Source organism: Agelaius tricolor, unplaced genomic scaffold (genome assembly GCF_023055355.1).
Source record: "Agelaius tricolor isolate 1412-34295 unplaced genomic scaffold, bAgeTri1.0.p SCAF_8, whole genome shotgun sequence".
NCBI classification, from domain to species: Eukaryota; Metazoa; Chordata; class Aves; order Passeriformes; family Icteridae; genus Agelaius; species Agelaius tricolor.
The window spans coordinates 6,147,627-6,166,262 of NW_027269268.1; the positions used below are offsets into that span (position 1 = coordinate 6,147,627).

General features: G+C 40.0%; 1 protein-coding gene across 2 annotated transcripts in view; it reads right to left on the reverse strand.

Moving 5' to 3' along the window:
• Positions 1-18,636, reverse strand: part of ARHGAP10 (Rho GTPase activating protein 10) — a 137,715-nt gene that overhangs the window by 118,067 nt on the left and 1,012 nt on the right. The gene's annotated exons all lie outside the window — the stretch shown is intronic.

Genomic DNA, 18,636 nt, shown 5'->3' on the forward strand with positions numbered 1-18,636 from the left:
GAGAAAATTGGAAACACAACCCCCCGCCAAAACCTACAGATAACACAAGCCACAAGCTCACCACATTGTTTTTATGCTCTGTATATTTGAAGTTTCATTTGATTCCAGGAATTTCATAATCCACTCTGTGGCTCCAAGCAAAACATCAATAGGCAAAGTTGTTTTGCTCAATTGGTGCAACTCCTGCTACCTGCAGAAACGCGCATTTCAGAAAAACACCACTAACTGCTCCAATTTATTCTTTCCTTGAATTGTGAACTTTCTTTTGGAGCTAGAAGAAAAAAATAAAAAGGTGCAGCCAACCAAATTAAGAAGCAGAGGAAAGAATTATGAAGGCAATTGAGCAACTGGCCACATTTCGTTGAAAGCAACCACAACTATTTCTGACTATAACCATTTAGCCTGTTTGCCGCAGTAACCCAGAAAGACTTTTCCTCTGATACTAGGAAATTGAAATTAAGAAAATCTTAAAGCTAGAAAGCAACAAAACACACTCATCCAAAGCTCTTTTAAGGGAAAGAAGAGAAGACCTTTTACTTCATGTTGCATCATGTCCTTACCTTCCCTGTCCCTCTCTTAGGAATTTGCCTATGATATGAATAATTTCTGAATTACTTTAAAGCAGCTCTCTTTCATTTATCAGCAAGCTAAATATATTTTCATTTCTTAATATAAATGAGCAAATTTTGATCTGAAGAACACAGAAAGGCATTAAGGGAACAGAAAATAATTGTTTATGCTTTTCCTTAAACTCAGGAGCCAGCATTTGCACTTTGTGTATTTATTCTGCAGAAAGAATGTCCATAGAGATCCCAGGTTGCTTAAAGGATTCTTCCAATAGTTAGATGATCTTGGTCATGTTATCTGCAATTTCAGCAATCAAAGGGACACTTCTGCACACTCATGTTTTAGTTGCTTTCTTTTTCTAAATTGCATCCCTCCCCAGTCATTAAAGAAAGCAACAGCAGCACCTAATACATTGCATGACAGCCTCACTTAATCCAACATTATAATCCATTAAAAAAAAGGGAGACAGGAGACGTGAGGTCAGTATTAAACTAAAGAGATAGATGGTTAAATGTTGCTGTTCCTCAGCACTAGGAAGGATTGACAAGCTCATCCTGGGACTTTCAGATACTCAGAATTACAACGTTTGAAGTGTTTCACAATGTCTGCACATCTCCCAATCTCCTCTTATCAAACAAGGAAAGTTTTTATCCTTTAATTAAATATATAATTTATACATTTGGCATAGCAAAACTATAGCCTTTTATTTTAGCACAGAATGGACGAAGCATCTACACATTTTTTTCTAGATGTTCTTTCTGCAATGCTCCCTTCCCAGAAAAAACACTGGCAAACCAAAACAAACACATTCACTGCTGACAGGCCATGATTTGGCCACATGACTGTCCTGCCTGTATTTCAGGTATTAGCTGTGTCAAATCTAATTATCAGAGACAGCTTGACAAGGTCTTTCAAATTATTCAGGAAAGGCTCACTAGCCAGAACCCTAGTGGAGGCCATGGCATATAAAAAAAATCTCACCCAGCTCAACTGAGGCTTGCAGTTCTGCCGACAGTTTTGCCCAATAAATCACTTCACATAAATAATCTCAGTCTAGCAATCCTCTGTGAGTACTGTGAGGAATTTAGTGACCCATAATGTGTAAGAAATACTGCCCTCAATGTTTACAGTCAAATGAATGAGGTTTTCTTCCTACATGATGACTGCAACAGAAATTACACTGGTATTAATTGTACAAATTATAAAAGCTTCTGCGTTAGTACGACAGAGTGCTTCAGGCTATTCTGCCCTCAACTTCAAATCCTGCAATTCAAATAACAACCCTGTCTAGCAAGGGACAGCATATCAAAGAAGGTGTAAGGACTGAATTACAAGTTTGTCTAGTTAGTGGGTGTTTCTTTCCTTCATTTCCTGTCATGGGTGAACAGTACACAGACACCAGGATGCCACACATGAGCACACATACAAGTATCTGGAGTTCATGGGAACACAACATAAACATAACCACGATTACCACGATTTTCCTGCAGAAATACCCATCCAAAGCAATTAAATGTTCAGGCAGTGTTTCAAGCAGAAATGTCTAACTTAGGAAGATAAGGAAAATTACCCAAAGGGAAGCATATTGGCACATCTGATTAAGGAAGTGTCCAGTATAGTGGAAAGCAAGAAAGGAAAGTACAATATCCACTTTCCTCAGAGACCCTACAATAAAAGTTCAGCAATAATTTATACTTCAACTCCTTCGGTTCTGTGTACAGAAATTATACAATTAATTGTTTAGATAGAAATGACAGCTCCATCTTCCAGGGGTAGAAGCAGAGCAGGCAGGGAAAGCAAATGCTCTGCAAGGGCACAGGAGAGCTAACAAGAGGGAGTTGCAGTGCCTGAGACTTTGCACCAAAAGCTCCAGCACAGGACAAAGTCTCTCACAGACAGCTTCTGGCCCTTACAGAAGTTGTATTAACCAGGGAGGGAGGTTGCACTGGCAGCAAGAGATAATATCAAACTCCAGCCCCAGTACTGCAAAGCATCAGTAGCTTCCCCTCTAGAAGCTCAGCAGGGCCTCTTTATTTTCTACCATCACAGCTTTGCACTGGGTGTGTGCAAGACCCTGAATATAAGCTTGCACCCAGGTGGACATGGGCCCTCAGTACTGTCAAGTATTTGTTTGTTTTTCATCTTCTTTAGAGGCACATTTAAATCTGGAAGTGCAATTTGTACTAACATATGTTATTGACCACAAGAATGCTCACCAAGTACTGTGTAATTGTGGGGTGATGCAAGAGAAAGAAGAGATGCCCTGGGATGTCAAGAGACAGAGTCTGATAAGAAGGGAACCTTTAAAGAAAAACAAAAACAAGATCAGATTCACTCCTTTCAGAAGACCTCTCTCTGCTCCTGCGGCCAAAACCCACAGCAAAACATTATGGCTTTCTTCCAGCCCAGTCCACTCTTTCAAAACTAGTGATTTGGTCTCAAACTTATTTAGAGTGTAGAGTTAGCAGTAACAGGCACTTAATAAAAACAAACATGAGTATCATAAGCTGATCCTCCCTATTTCTACATTGCAGCAACTTATACCAAAATAAAGTAAAACATACCAAAGACCAGTGTAGGATTCCCAGACAAAGATAGTACAGTAAGTTTTGAACGGTGCTCACAGTTGCACAGATTATATAGAATTGAGGGCAGAAAATGGATGATGATTTCCTAATTACAGCCCAGTAAATGAAGAGATTTTTCCCCAAAAAAATTAATTTCTCACAGTAAAAGATCTATAAAATCATCATTTAATCCTTCTGTATTTAAAACTTTATTTACAGTGTCATAAAGACAGATGAGACAAATGGTTCACATACAATCAGCTATATGGATACAAAGGGAAAGGAAAACCACTCATGTTTTCTTTCTCATGTATGGTTGTGGGAAGGAGGAGGGGAATCTTCCCCTGATATGTCTCAATCCCACAGCAGGCATCTGCAAATGGGAACCTCTGCTTAAACAGTCTTCTTGTATTCTTGGTCTGATGTCAACTCAAAGCACAACCATCCTCTTGCCCTTATTAGTAACAGAGATTAAGAAATACTTTATAAGGCAAGTAAAATTACTAATACAAAAATAGCTTAAAAATTGAAAACTTTATGACTATTGGCAATGTACAATTAAGCTGGCTTGCTGTTGCCCATTGAAACCCCAAATCCTGCCTGATTCTCAATTTGTTATCTTCTTTCCCATTGGTGGAAATAAAAGGCAGACTGGCTTTACATACATTCTATATCTTTACTCCTGGTTTCCAGAGATTCACACTACTCTAAGACACTTATCCATACATAATCAATATAAAACAATGGAACCAAGTAAGATTTAGTTCATGCCTCATTTAGCAGTTCAGTGGGAGCCACCTGCTTTGTGTTAGGGCAAGACTTGAGCTAGGATTCACTTGCAAGGCTCTCAGATTTTTTTTATTTTGTTATTAGTTACCACTGTCAACAGACAGACAGAGAAGGATCCAAAAATTCAGTCAATTACTCTTAGGGCTGGGTAGCAGCCAGCAGGAATGCTCATTGCTGGGTTCAGCAGAGGTTTGCCAGATGATGAGAGATGTTAGAATCAGCAGGGAAAATTTCCTTTCTTGGCTTGTATCTGCTAAAGGCTACAATCACCAAATTAGGACTAAGGATGGGTTCAGAAGAAAAAATTTAGAGCTAAATTTAGGACTGGTGTCAGTAGTAACCATCTGTAAGGGCAGAGACTACGTTGGGTAGGGTCACTGATAGGAAAAGGAGAAAACAGAGTCAAAACTGGCAGTGAGCTCCAAAGGCTCTGGCTCCGTGTAAGACAGACTGAAGCAAGGAGCAGCAGAGAGGCAGCACTGAGCCAAGGGACACTGCAGGGGCTCAGGGTGGCACAGCCAGCTGCACCTTCAGCCTGAGTGAGCTGCTCAAGGTGAGGTTTGGACAAGCCAAAGGCACTGTACTGTAACTAGTGCAGTGTGTGTAGATTGTTGCCTGACTGCATGTAGCTCTGGAACCAATTGCTGGAGTTGGGGTACATTTCCAACCAGCACAAGCCAAAACATTCAAAATTCTCTCAGAGCACCAAGGTAAGAACAGTCCCATGTCCTCCATATTCCAGAAAGTACCAAGAATCAGACAGATGGCTTCACCACCTCACTGGAACATTTAACATGACTGCACAATAAAACTGAGCATTTAAAATACAACACTCTCTTTGAATCTGCAAGAATCTACACCAAAACAGTTCTGATCACTGGTTAGGGAATTCAATGGGCAGTCCGAAACTCTCACAATTTACACCACAATCCCAATGTCTCCAGGCTGTCTGACAAAACAAAATATGCCAATGCATGGGTAAAAAGGTTAAATGTCAGGGCCTCCTAATAACTAACTCTATCTCCAGTGAGGGCTTGATGTGCAATCCTATCTAATCACTTGGCCTCTCCCTTCAGCCATGTGTAAACAGAGCCACAGCCCAACCTAGTGCACAGGATGTTGAAAGGTTCCCATCTAAAATGCTTTAAGCACTTTGGATTTTTAAGTGCTATATAGGTTAAGAGCTTTGTTTGTTTATTTTTAAGAATAAATCTCATATTAATGTGCTTTAATGTGTACATGCTTCACCTGACCAAAAAAAACACAGTACTACAAATAGAACACAGGAAGCCATTAGCAAGACTTTAAAACGGGTTGTGACTTGGCTGATCATAAGTAAATAAACTCACCTTTAATTCTTCTGATGACATTTTCTGCATATAAATCCTTCTACTGGGTTTTTCTAGTGGCACCCCCAAATAAGGAGCTTCATGCTATCAAGAATCCCAACCACACCAAGCTGCTCATTGCAGGAGTATAGGGCAAAGCAAGGAATTTCCCTCTGACTTGGATTCCTAAGTATCTGGTATCACTAAGAGTATGCAGAAGAATTAGTCTTTGCCAGACAGACGTGCTTCGTTTTGCTGGGACACAAAACAACAACTCTCAATTCCCTCTATTCACATTCATTACCCACTTACAGCTGTAACTATGTATCTTCTTGAAATGAAAACAAACATTAAACCAGCTCACAGACAAACATCATTATAACTTAAGAAAACAAACATTAATGGAACTGTTTACGACACCAAGGAATTCTCAGCTCCCTATACTGCACATACCACTAAAACATTCCCATGGGCTTTGATCCAAAAACCACGAGAAGTCCATGAAGTATCAAAAGGCAACTTGAGAAAAGTGACTGCCAGCAATCAAATTCAACATGTTTAAGCAAACAAAAAACACAAGGGAAAATGAAAACAAATTCACTCAATGATGCTCAATAAATGAATGCTATCATTCAATATTATTAAATATTATAATGTTATACAAAACAGTATCTTTTTTTACTTTTTCCCCCTGAAAAAGGTTAATCACCTGAAAAGGCTGAGGCAAAACTGCACTAGAAAGCAGTATAAAGGGTCCCTCTCTGGAAGCAAAGCAACTGGTTATAAGCAAGTGTCTTAAAGACAGCAAGTAAAAAAGAAACCCCACCACACCCCTCCCCAGAAGAGAACTGACGTGCTCTCTTCCTTTGACATTACTAAATACTGACATCAATTTTTAGAGAGCTACAAAAGAAATGTCCTTCCCCCTTTTAATTGTTCTGCTGTGACGAAAAATTCAGCTGTCATTGGCCACCCTGGTTTGAGGTTATCTTTTCCAAAGCCTAGCAAGGAACTAGAGGTACACTCTTCAAAGAAGATTTGATTCAGCCGTTGTTCTCTCCTACAGCTCTATCCCAAAACCTCTTAGGAAGCATGAGCATGTCTCCATGGTAGCATGTGCTAAATCCCATGCTATAGACCTTTGCTGCTCATCCCTAATACTTCAACTTGAACATTCACCAGAGTTTGCTCTATAAATGTTCACCAGAAAAGCAGCTAAAGACATCAAATGAGGTGAAGAAGGCAGCAATTTCTGCCAACTACAGAAGGAATCTGAAAAGTTACATTACTCAGACCTCTCAGAGGGAAGACACAGAAAGAAGAGACAGAATCACCAACCACTGAGATCATGTCTGTCAACTGTTTTCCAATCAAAATTCCTTCCTGGCATCCCCTAGTGCCTCTGCTTGTCACTGGGAATGCCTCCCCAACACACCCATCCAGGCACTCAGAACAAAACTCAGCAGCTGCTCCTATCTCTCTCAGCTACTACACTAATAATAGGGTCTAGGAAGCAATGTTCCAATAAGGCTGTTCAATAATGTCCTCATGATACATGAGATCACCTCCAGACCACTATTAAATATGGAAATATTCTATATTTAAAATAGAAACTGAGAGAAGGAATTTTCTTTTCCTGAAGCCCTATGAAAAACAGCATCCTTATTCAAAGATAACACTCCTTAAAGATAAATTCTCTTAGCAAGGCTTTGCTATCAAACCTGACACATCAAAAGCATACAATCCCTTTCATCTGCTCACAAGTCTTCAAGATCCTAAAAGCAAGCAAACCATAGCTATCACTACAGGAACAGAAAGCACATGCATAAAGCTTTATGTACAAAAGGACTGAAATTGAAATAAACGTTGATAGAATTATTTGGGAGTTATTTGACATTTTTGTGGTATCAGAAGCTTTTGTTTCAGGAGGGTCTTTGATTACTTGTTTCGGTTATGTGTGGCTTACAAACACAGTTAAGTTCCACTGAAAGAAACCTTTCTCTGTACCAGAGAGAAGTGGTGGAGGAGGCACTATCAGATTACTTGCCTGTGTGGTCCAGTTGCTTCCCCCATCCAAAAAAAAAAAATTGCTACTTTTCCTGCCTGACATCTTAGTTCCTAATTCCATTTTTAAATGCGTCGATGGTAATTATGCCAAGCTAATTTCCAAGAAGGTATTAAAGCCAGCTTCCTTCTAAACACTTTCATTTCAACAACAACAAAAAAACATACAAGAGGGAAAAAAACCCTCCTCAATGAAGCAAGCTTAGCAATAACTTTACCAACCTGAATTAGTACATCGATGAAGTGTTATAGCAAGGTTGGCATACCTGTTTTTCTTCACATCTGCATGCTTTCTATTTAAAAAAGTGAATGATTACATGCTAGAAACCTTAGAAAAGCCAAACTGCTGACTGAAATTTCCAGTGGAATAGTCTACACGGCAAGGGCAGAACAGCTGCCTCCTGAGCTCATACTGCCATGCCCTCTGTACTGAGATGTCCACCACATGACTCCTGGAGAATATGGAACATCCTCCTCTCAGATTCTGTATTAAGCTAATTTACTTGAAGAGGATAAAACCAGTTTATAACTACTGTTCAGTTCAAATCATGACTGCAGAAAAAGAGCAGCCTCCCTCCCCTAATGCAGAAAGGACTCATACACAACACTTCTTTGTGACATTTCAATATTCGTGAAATGCTTAGCAGATTAATAACCCTAAATTTGAAGCAATAGATTAAATAGTGATGAAAAGAAAGATATAAACAAGTGAGAGGTTTGTCCAAAGCTGCTCACAAAGTCACTCCTCTAGACACAGCTTGGTCTTTCATTTATAACAAAATTATTCATGTATATGAAAAGAGAACTAACTTTGCAGACATGAACCATGACCACTATAGAAAGATCCTCAAGACTAGCAGCAACCTATTTGCAGCAACTAAAAAAAAAAGAAAGTGCCCTATATACAAACTATGTTGCACCAAATTATTATGTTGCACCAAATTATAATTTATTTATAAATTATTTTGGTAAATTAATAAAGAGGAATTCATACCTAAGACACATTCTAATTACAGATATAATACAGTCGGTAATGGAGGCAGGAAGGGAAATTGAATTTCCAGGTAAGTGAAGACAAAGAATCATTTTTCTTGAGTCTCAGATACATTTTCCAAAGGAAATTTGCATCTTGGATATCGCATACTACATATACAGTGTAATATTTGTATATGCACAGTAAAATTTTGTTATGTTGTGTGTGACTGACCTTTCTCACAGAACTTCAGTCTGTTTGTTTTCAGGTCTCAGCCCTCTCCAAGGTCATTTCTAGTCATCAATATTCTCAGAGCTGATTGCACTACTTGGCTCACTAAGTTCCAATCTCCTTCAGTTTTGCTACAGGCCCCCAGAAAAGTTATCTAAATAGAGTGCCAAGTTCCTACATATGACATTCAAGGACACAACACATTAGACTAACTACACTTAGACTAACTAACAACACATTAGACTAACTAAAAACTTGAGCTGCATGTCTGGAGCTTAGAACTATTCCTCCACAAAACATTGCAAAAAATTGCAGCAAGAGGAGAGACACAATTGACAACAATAAATTTCCATGCTTGACTAGCTAGTTCCCTACCCCTCAGGATGGCAGCCTTCCCCCTCAGGGACAACCCTACAGAACCTCATGGTCCCATGAGCAGTAATGGTGTTGGAAGACACATAAATGTGTTTTGTGAAACAAAACAAAAATAGCCATGGGAGAGAGAAGCATTTCTTTCAACATTAGATTCTTCTACTTCTTTTGTTGGTTTTGGCTGGGATAGAGAAAATTTTCTGCATAGTGGCTGGTATGGGGCTGAGTTTTGGATTTGTGCTGAACACAGTGACAGTAATAGGGATGTTTTTGTTATTGCTGAGCAGGGCTTACACACAGCCAAACCTTTTCTAGTTTTTGTATAGCCCTGCTGGTGAGGAGACTGGGGGTGCATCACAGGTTAGGATGAGACCCAGCTGGAACAGGTGACCCCAACTGACTGAAGGGATATTACACACAATATGCTGAGTTGGAATGGACCCACAAAGATCACTGAGTCCAACTCCTGGCCCTGCACAGCACCATCCCCAAGAGTCACACCATGTGCCCAAGAGAATTGTCCAAGTGCTTCTTGAGCTCTGTCAGAGTTGGTGCTGTGACCACTTTCCTGGGGAGCCCATTCCAGTGCCCAACCATCCTCTGGGGAAAGAATTTTTTCCTGATATCCAAGTTAAGCCTCCCCTGACACAATTTCAGGCCACTCCCTCACATCCTGTCACTCAGCACCACACAGATGAGCTCAGTGTCTGCCCCTCCTCTTCCCCTCATGAGGAAGCTGTAACTGCAGTGAGGTCTCTCCTCAGTCCCCTCCAGGCTGAACAAGCCAAGTGACTTCAGCTACTTCTCATATGGCTTCCCCTCAAAACTCTTCACCACCTTTCTTGCCCTCCTTTGGATACTCTCTAATAGCTTAATATCTTGGTTACGCTGTGGCACCCAAAACTGTCCCCAGCACTCAAGGTGAGGCCAGAGCAGAGCAGGACAATCCCTTCCCTTGCCCAGCTGGCAATGCTGTGCCTGATGCCCCCCAGGACAGGGTTGGCCCTCCTGGCTGCCAGGGCACTGACTCACATTCAATTGACCAGCACCCCCAGGGCCCTTTGCAAGGTGCTGCTCTCCAGCCTCTCATTCCCCAGTCTGTCCATACATCCAGGGTTGCCCTGTCCCAGGTGCAGAATCCGGCACTTGCCCTGGCTGGACTTCACTTGGCTGGTGATTGCCCAGCCCTCTATTTTGTCAAGGTCTCTCTAAGGGCCTTCCTGCCTTCAGGGAATCAACTTTGTGTGATCTGCAAGCTTGTTTAGTATCCCTTTCAGTCCTGCATCCAAGTTTTAATGGGGATGTTGAAAAGCGCAGGGCTTAAGATGGAGCCCTACAGAACACCGCTAGTGACAGGTCTCCAGTGCAACCCTTCAGTCCAGCCCTTTGTGCCCAGCCTGTGAGCCAGCTGCACACCCATTGCATGGTCTGTTTGTACAGCCTGTGCAGATGGACCCTGTGAGAGACACCAGCCAAGCTTTGCTGAAACCCAAAACTTTTACATCAGCTGGCTTCCCTTGATCAAACAGCTGCATTACCTTGTTATAAAAGGAAATCAGGTTTGATAAGCAGGAATTTCTATACCTACGGTGTCATAAAGAAGGAAGTGGGGGAATGTTTGGAGTAGCAGCATTTGTCTTTCCAAGTAACCCTTATATATGATTGGGCCCTGCTTTCCTAGAAATGACTGAACACCTGGCTGCCCACCCATGGGAAGTGAATTCCTTGTTTTGCTTGATTGATGCTCATGGCTTTTGCTTTCCCTGTTGAACTCTCTTGATCTCAATCCAGGAGTTTTCTAGCTTTCGCTCTTCTAATTTTCTCCCCAATCCCACCAGCTGGGAGAATGAGCTAGTGGCTGTGTGATTCTCAGTTGTTAGCTGGGATTAAGCCATGACACTTCTAAAAATTAAAAATAAATAAATAAAGGCAATAATTCTAGGTAGTTTGTTTTCTTTTCACAAAGATGCTGAATCCCCTGGAACAAGGGAACAGCTACAACAGGCACAGCAGAAATTTGAAACTGTGCATTTTGGAATGACTGAAAGCATAAAATGAAGCACAATAAAAGAACAGTAATATTACCACAGAGCAAGTGTTTGAGAGCAGACTGGACAAAGTCAGCTTTGTTCCTGAAAAGCTTGCAGGCTGACGAGTTGAACAGGCAAAAAGCTTTGGAGAAACAGTCCTTTGGCTCATGACTGAGTTTGTCAGTCCGTCCTCTCCAACAGAGAGCTTACAGCCTGGGATTTTAAGAGGAAAAAGGCATGAACAAGTTACACTGCTTTGCTCTCAGAGCACTGATGTGTTCCAAAGGCAGTCTATGTTCTATGCAGTCACAGTCTGTTAATCTACATAAGCTGCAAGCTCAGCCCCGCGACCGATTTCTAAGAACTGGGACCCACTGTCAAAATGATATTTTGACAAGTTTGTGTCAGATCCTCTGAGACCTGGCAGCGTGCCCCCTCCACCTGTTTGCAAGACAACAGGGTTTCTTTTAAAGAAGCACATTCTAAGCAATTACACTTTTATGTAAAACTGCTACAAGTTTCCCTATACTTTTTTTTGTTCCAACACACAAACATTTAAATATTAGTAATATTTTTCAAAGCAAGCAACTCTAATGACTGACAAACTCACAGATTAAACCAAAACATTTACATCAGCTGGCTTCCCTTGATCAACTAGGTGCAAACAAAAATACAGTGTTCTCTCTCTGCTTGGGAAAACATCCCAATTTTTGAGATTTGATACAATAAGGGTTAAACACTTAATGTATGACAAACTTCATACTCCTCAACATTAATTATTTCATTATTTCTAAGCCCCCATGCCTAATGGAGGAAGCCTAATGGAGGAAATGGACACATTCAAATCTAAAAACCATTCACCAGCAACAAAGTGGCTGAGAACCTATTCCTGGACACCACACACACTACAATGTCCTTCAAGGCCTAGCTCTGGTACAGAGCCCTGCTCAGTTTCATCCTGGATACTCAATTTTCCCTGCCAAATTAAACAAAGCATTGTTTTTCCCCTTCAAGGACATGCAGTCCTAAGCAGCCAGGTGCACATACAAAAGCTGACAAGGACCCAGGGAAGCTGTAACAACCAGATCTACTGAGAGACAAAGCCCCTCTCTGACCTACCTATTGAGCCAATAACCTCCACCTGCCCAGTCCTCTCATTTAAAGAGGCAACAACAGGGGGTTTATTCAAAGGTCTGGACTGCAGTAAAACCACAATCTGTTTAATAACTGTGATTTTCCATCCCTGTAGATTATTCTTCCCCTCATGCTTCTCCTTTCCCACAAAAGACAAGCTTAGCATGAATGATTTACAGGAACTTCTGATTTGGCCTTGGCCTGTGATGGCCACATAGCTTCTGAGGGCCTGGATGTTTTCTCTCTATTTTTATCCTGAAAGATGAGCAAACACACAGGATGGAAAAGAACAACAAAGGGAGGAAACAAAAACAGAGCAGAAGGAGTAAAAGACAAAGAATATAGTATCTGCAAGAAGCTCCAGCTATAGTTACAATCAGGTATAGAAAAACAACATGACATTGAGGTCGCCTGTCAAATTTTGCCAAAATTATCTGTTTAGGAAAAGAATTGGAGGACAGTGTAAACCAGGCCACACACTTCCCTTTCCAGTATCTTATTTCCAGTGAGATAACAAGACACATGTTTTGGACAGAAGGCACACATTTATCCCAGCTCTATAATATGGGGATTCATAAATTACTGCCCTCTCTCCATCAAAGTCACACCCAGAGGAAAACAACCTCCACAGGAGCTGCTGGGATGGAGTACAAGTGCCTCCTTCAAGTCATTGCAAAACTGATGGCTGAGTTTAAATTTGGCAAGGAAGATGGCTTTGACTTAGCAACAAGGCAGATTTTAGATGCCGATTAAGATTGACAACTACAGTGGGTGGCAGCAAGCACCACCAGAGAAATGTTACATTCCCTTTTTTAAATTATTCTGCCAATATGTGCCCAAGTTTATCTGATCATATATTTTACACTCATTAGATACTCCAGAAAGCATTCAAGTGCTCCAAGTGTCTTAACTAGCCAACTCAGAAACTCGAAGACTTTTTAAAGATAACCAAAACACTGAGCATATTGTAATATCTAAAGGACAACGGTCATAGAACAGTAAATATGGTACTGAAACTCATAAAAGTGGCATTAGACACAAAAGGAAGCCCCATCAGACACGAGCAAATCATAAACATTATCTCAAGAAGCCACAACCCACACTATCAAAACATTAAGCATATTGCCAAGATTCACATGCTGTGAACTCTCTCTCTAAAACAGCCAAGCCCCTGGTTTTTAGGTTAATGTGCTAAGTGTTGCAGTAGTGACTGAGGCTGGCATTGTAAAACAAAAGCACTACGGTCAATGTAAACCTTAGACATTAATTACATCATGTTACAAAACAGCTGGGAAGGAGGAGACAAGCACTGGGATGCAGCTCTTCAGTGCCAGTCCAAACATGTTTGCTACTTCCCCCCCCCCCAAAAAAAAAAAAAAAAATCACCACAGCACTCTCTGCCCCCTTGGAAAAAACATCTGGGCCAGGCAGAAAGACATGTTCTGCCTCAATAAAACTGACCAAGTTATTTCAGACTGGACTTGAGAAGTGTTATCAGTGTCATAAGGTCAGCTTGCTAAAATTTGCAACATTTTTGCAATACAGAGCTGGAAGGCACAGGATAATTTTAGGAAGAGCATACACCTACAGCCTTAGCAGTGGGCCTATTGTTCTTAATTTCAAGCAGGTGTTGGCACTTTACAGACTGTAAGGCAAATCCACTCTTTTTTACAACTCCTTAAGATAAACTTAAGATAAACTGAGATTCCACAGAATTATAAAAGTACCTTTCTAAAAGTCTTGTCATTAAAAAAAAAATCAAGGAAAAAAACCTTCTCAACATGATCTACCAGACAACATCTCTAAAAATTATAAATTTATTTCTGTTTGTTTTGGCCTGAAGACTGACAATTACACCTATCAGTGATGCTCTCTTTAATGACCACTCACACATTTTATCTAAAGCTGAAAAATGATACTTTTCCCCAAATTATTAAAAGACAAAACAAGTTCATTTAATGAGAGTTTTTCCCATCTCTCAGAACTAAGAAAATCCATATAAATTCATGAATTTTCATATTTTCTGCTCTCACAGATGTTCAGTAGCACAACGCTCTGCTTTCAATACAGAAAAAAAATGAACAGTGGAACATCTACAGGACAAAGACAGTAATGGAGCTAGTTAGTAATTCAAGCTGAAGAGATGAGATTCAAGCTGACAAACTGGCATCCTCCACAGAATGAGCCTGACACTTTTTATAGCTACTGACACAGTAACGAATGCTCTACTTGGGGTGGAGCTAAACAAAATGTTCTTTAGAGTACTTTCTTAAATATAAGCATTTCCCTGGTCCTTGTACAGAAACAACTTTATCTACAAGGAGAAAAGAAAAAAAAATAAAGTGCTGTCATAGTCAATTAGGCCTCAGCTGTGGCAATTATCTTGAAGGGAAAGGAAAAGCAACATTTTATTACATTATAATCAGCAGCTCTTTCTTTAGGGAAATCTCTATTAGATGGGCCCCAAAGTACCTGTTTGCCTTAGTTCTCTAATGAGCTCAATAATGGAAACAATTCCAATAGAAAGTTGGAGATTTTTAAAGGTACATACAGCTCAGTAGCCTTTGCAATACTGCCCTTAAAGTAATTTTTATCTAGCGTGGCCCTAACAGAGTATATTTCAAATTTAAATCTCAGAGCATTCACATACAACATTGATTTGCTTATGGTTATCACACCTAAAGCATGCCTTACAATTGAAATAAAGCCCAGGAGTGAGTTACTAATCAAAAAATAAAACAGCTTTCTAAAATGCTAAACGTAAAGATCTATTAATTCAGAGATCTCATTGAATTCATGGCAAAATAATAAAATATAGAGCTCTAACTAACCTCAGCTGACTTAGGAAATTTTGCACACAAGCTCAACTAAGACCCTCTTGCAATATTCCCCCCTTCCCCATTAAGTATGAACGGCATTAAGTTTTTACTCAACCTTTGGGTTCTACCTAAATCTTTAGTGAATGCCCGTTTCTTGTCTAGCAGTTATTGATAAGCCCTATATAGTAGTGGTTTTGTCTTACTTCTTTGACATGTAGAACATTTTTGTTGCAAAAAAAAAAAAAAATTCCTAAGACTTTGAAAGCTGGCACATATTACACACGGTTTCATAACTGCAGATTATATTAAGGAAAGCTTTAAAAAATAGACAATTAGTGCTTAAGAAAAAAATGCACCACAGCTCAATGGTCTGAGAGGCTTTTATGTGGTGTTGTTATGTGGATTACCACAGCTTTTATATTTACATAGTAATACATACACCAAGTCAGGCCAAAATCTAACTAGACCAGTGTCTGGAAGGTCAACCACCACCACACACCAAGAGAACTGGCCAAGAAAAACCATAAGGGTTTGGACAATTCAGATACCAAACTGGGGCTTGGGACTGGATTAGGTTCTTCAGTCATCTTTGTTAGAACAAATACTCATCAGTAACTCTGTATATTCCGACAAACTCTTTCAACACATAAAATAAATTTGGTTGCCATTTTGTGTACTGTCTGGAAGAGTGCAAGAAATAACTCTTCCATGAAAAACACAAAAAGAAAATGGCAATAGAAACAGTCACTGAGTATGCTGGGCTGCACTGGATAGCCAGGATGCCCACTGCACCAAGTACATCCATCTTCTGTCTTCACCAGCCCATCACAAAGTCACTGTAGTTGGCTCAAACAGAATTCTGCTCCAATTTGAGCCTAAATCCAAGAATGAGGAGGCTCTGCTTTCAGGCACGTGGAACAGCTGTGAGCATGCACTCACAAGTATCCTTTGCAAAGGCCCTGAGAGACAGCCAAAACCTGTACTCATCCTGACTCTTCCTACTCCACTTGGCATCTCATTAGCAGTGACAGCTCCTGCTGCAGGTATACAAAAAAAAAATACCTTCAAAAAATATCTTCAAAAGCCCCTCAAGAATCTCACACTCATGAGAAGAGACCTAGAGTTGGATCAACACAGGGAGAAGAATTCAGACTAAATACACAGTATTTATCCAGTGCTGTATTCTTTAGCTTCCAACAAATTACACTGCAGCTTTTTAGGAGCTCAGAACTAAACCTCTTACATTCTTTTCATGATTCAGAATAAGGATTCTCTTATCAGGCACCTTTAAATTCACTTTCACTGAAGCACAACTTCCTCCATCCAGAAGTTATTTATAAACTCTATTGATCCTAACTTGTTTAACTGAATTGGAATCCCCCAAGAAATATTAAATTTCTATTTTAAAAAGCACAAGTGTATACCATTTGTATTTACTGATTAGTCACAGTAAGGAAAAATGGGTTTGTACTCCTTTTAAACGCATTTAACTGTTATAAGAAAAGGAAGAACCACCTATTGCTAACTCATCTTTCCAATATTTAGCTTGAACTAGACAACTTAGTGATTCAAAACCTTACACAGGAAACAGACAGCTTTGAGTCACTCTTGTTTATCTCTCTATCACACTACTGAAACTACTGAAACTTTAAAGTGTAAAGATACACTTGTAGTATGCTTGACTCTGGAAGTTCAACAATTTAACAACACAAATTCTTTTTTTTTTTTTTGTTCTCTTTTTTAAGTAGTACAGTCCTGTACTAACAAAAATCAATTCTTCTGAGTTTCAGGTAAAAATACCATCTCATACAACTGAGGAGGCTAAGGGAAAGGAGCCAGTGAGAGGATCCACATCTTGTTACTGTTGTGCCCTGCAAGACACTGAAGACACTGATAGTTCCTATGGATTAGAGGGAGTGGTAGCAGTATCTGCTATCACCTGTCAAGATGTAACCCAGTGCAGGCAGCATCAAAGCCACTGACAAGGCCGTCTGTCAGGCAGGAAGAGGGATCTAGTCAATTGCATCAGTTATTCACACCTAAAGAATCCCCATAACGTTTGCTGCCAGCTTTACAAGTGAAATAAGGAAATTGCTAAGGGAGGGAAATGCTGACAGTGTCTATTGCAGTCCCACAAATTAAAGAACAATAGTGCACTGACTATGTTTTATACTTTACACACCACTCAGAGCGGCTTATCACACCCACATATCAATTACACCAGGTGCAAATCTCATCTTTTACCTGGTTCTAGGAACAGGGAAATATTTTAGCTATTATCAAGATGGTATTTTTTTGTTCAAAAGACTAAAACAATTTTCTAAAAATTGTCAGCAACTGTTGTTTAAGAGGCAATCATCTAAACTCACTACACCCTGCTTTATTATCACATTCTCAAAATTGCAGCGAAACTCTTTGTGAAGAAAATGCAGTTTGGACACAAATGAATAGACCATTGTGTCTAAACCACTTCTGAAGCTGGGTTTTGGAACAAATACTAATCCCATTTGGTTTCCTCAAAGAATTTAGATGATAACATTTTCTTCTGAAAACACAAGGAGGGCCAATACGCTAACCACTGGGCTCCTTGTCTCCCTCTACTTTAATTTGTCTTTAAATGTCTGTTTAACAGTGGCACTCCTTCACCAGCACCAGCGGAAGGCAATTCAGCTTCAAACCTGTCACTCAGGGCACTCTAAAGAGGAGAGACAGCTGCAGAAACCTGAAATGTGGGAAGAAGGGTCTAACCTGTTAGTACTTTTTAAACAAGTATGCTGAAAATGGTTGTTGGAATAAGGTACAGCAACTAAATTCAAGAATAAACCTTCTGACTCTCATCTCAGAAAGGAAGGCAGTGCTTAGACCTGAACAGGCAGGATCTCAGACAGCCTCTCTAAATATTCCTCATGGGCTAGCCTGAAGTATTTAATGGAGCCCTCTCAGGCCAGGTGGCTCTGGGCAGCACACTTGGCTTCCACCACAGACAGAAAAGCACCCTGAGCAAGCACACAAAGCCAATTTAGCAGCACAGGATTCTGGTGTGCCATGGACAGCCAGCTGTGGACAGGATGCTCATCTGAGTTAGGGCTTTCCTCACCACAACCAGCCCAATGCTTTCAAATTAAGTTTTGTATACATTACTGTACACGAGCAACTGAGAGCTTGGGGCTGTTGCCAAAATAATGTCTAGATGCTTAAGGAAGAGAAATTGAATTATTTCTCTCTACTGTTCTTATCCAATTTTGGAGACACTTTTTTACTTTATACTCCAAGTTAAGATGATTTATACTGACACTTCAAGTCACAGATTTTGAATAATCCTCCAAGATCACAATGTGCAGTAACTGAATGTTGACTGGCCAAAGAATAACAGTTACAGAAAAGTGACATTTGATATGGCATTTTCTACCAGAGACAAAACCAGAAAACAGTGGTTTTTATTTACAGAAATGAGTTAATTCTGGTTTTAAAAACTTCACCATAACCAGGCAGCTACACTGATCAAACCACCAGCCAAAACCCTATCAGTTTAATGGAAACATCCTGACAGCATGATTTCCTGGCTTCAGAAGTTTATCATACCATAGGTGCTGTGCACTTCCGAGAACAAAGTGCCAGAGCACTATTAGTGGTTTATTTGAAAAATTGGTATAGCAAATTGTCCTACTAAATAATTAGGTGACTACACAACTGTGTCTTATGTAAAATGGAAAAAAAACATTAGCACAATAAAACAACATCAAAAAATACTAAGAACATGCA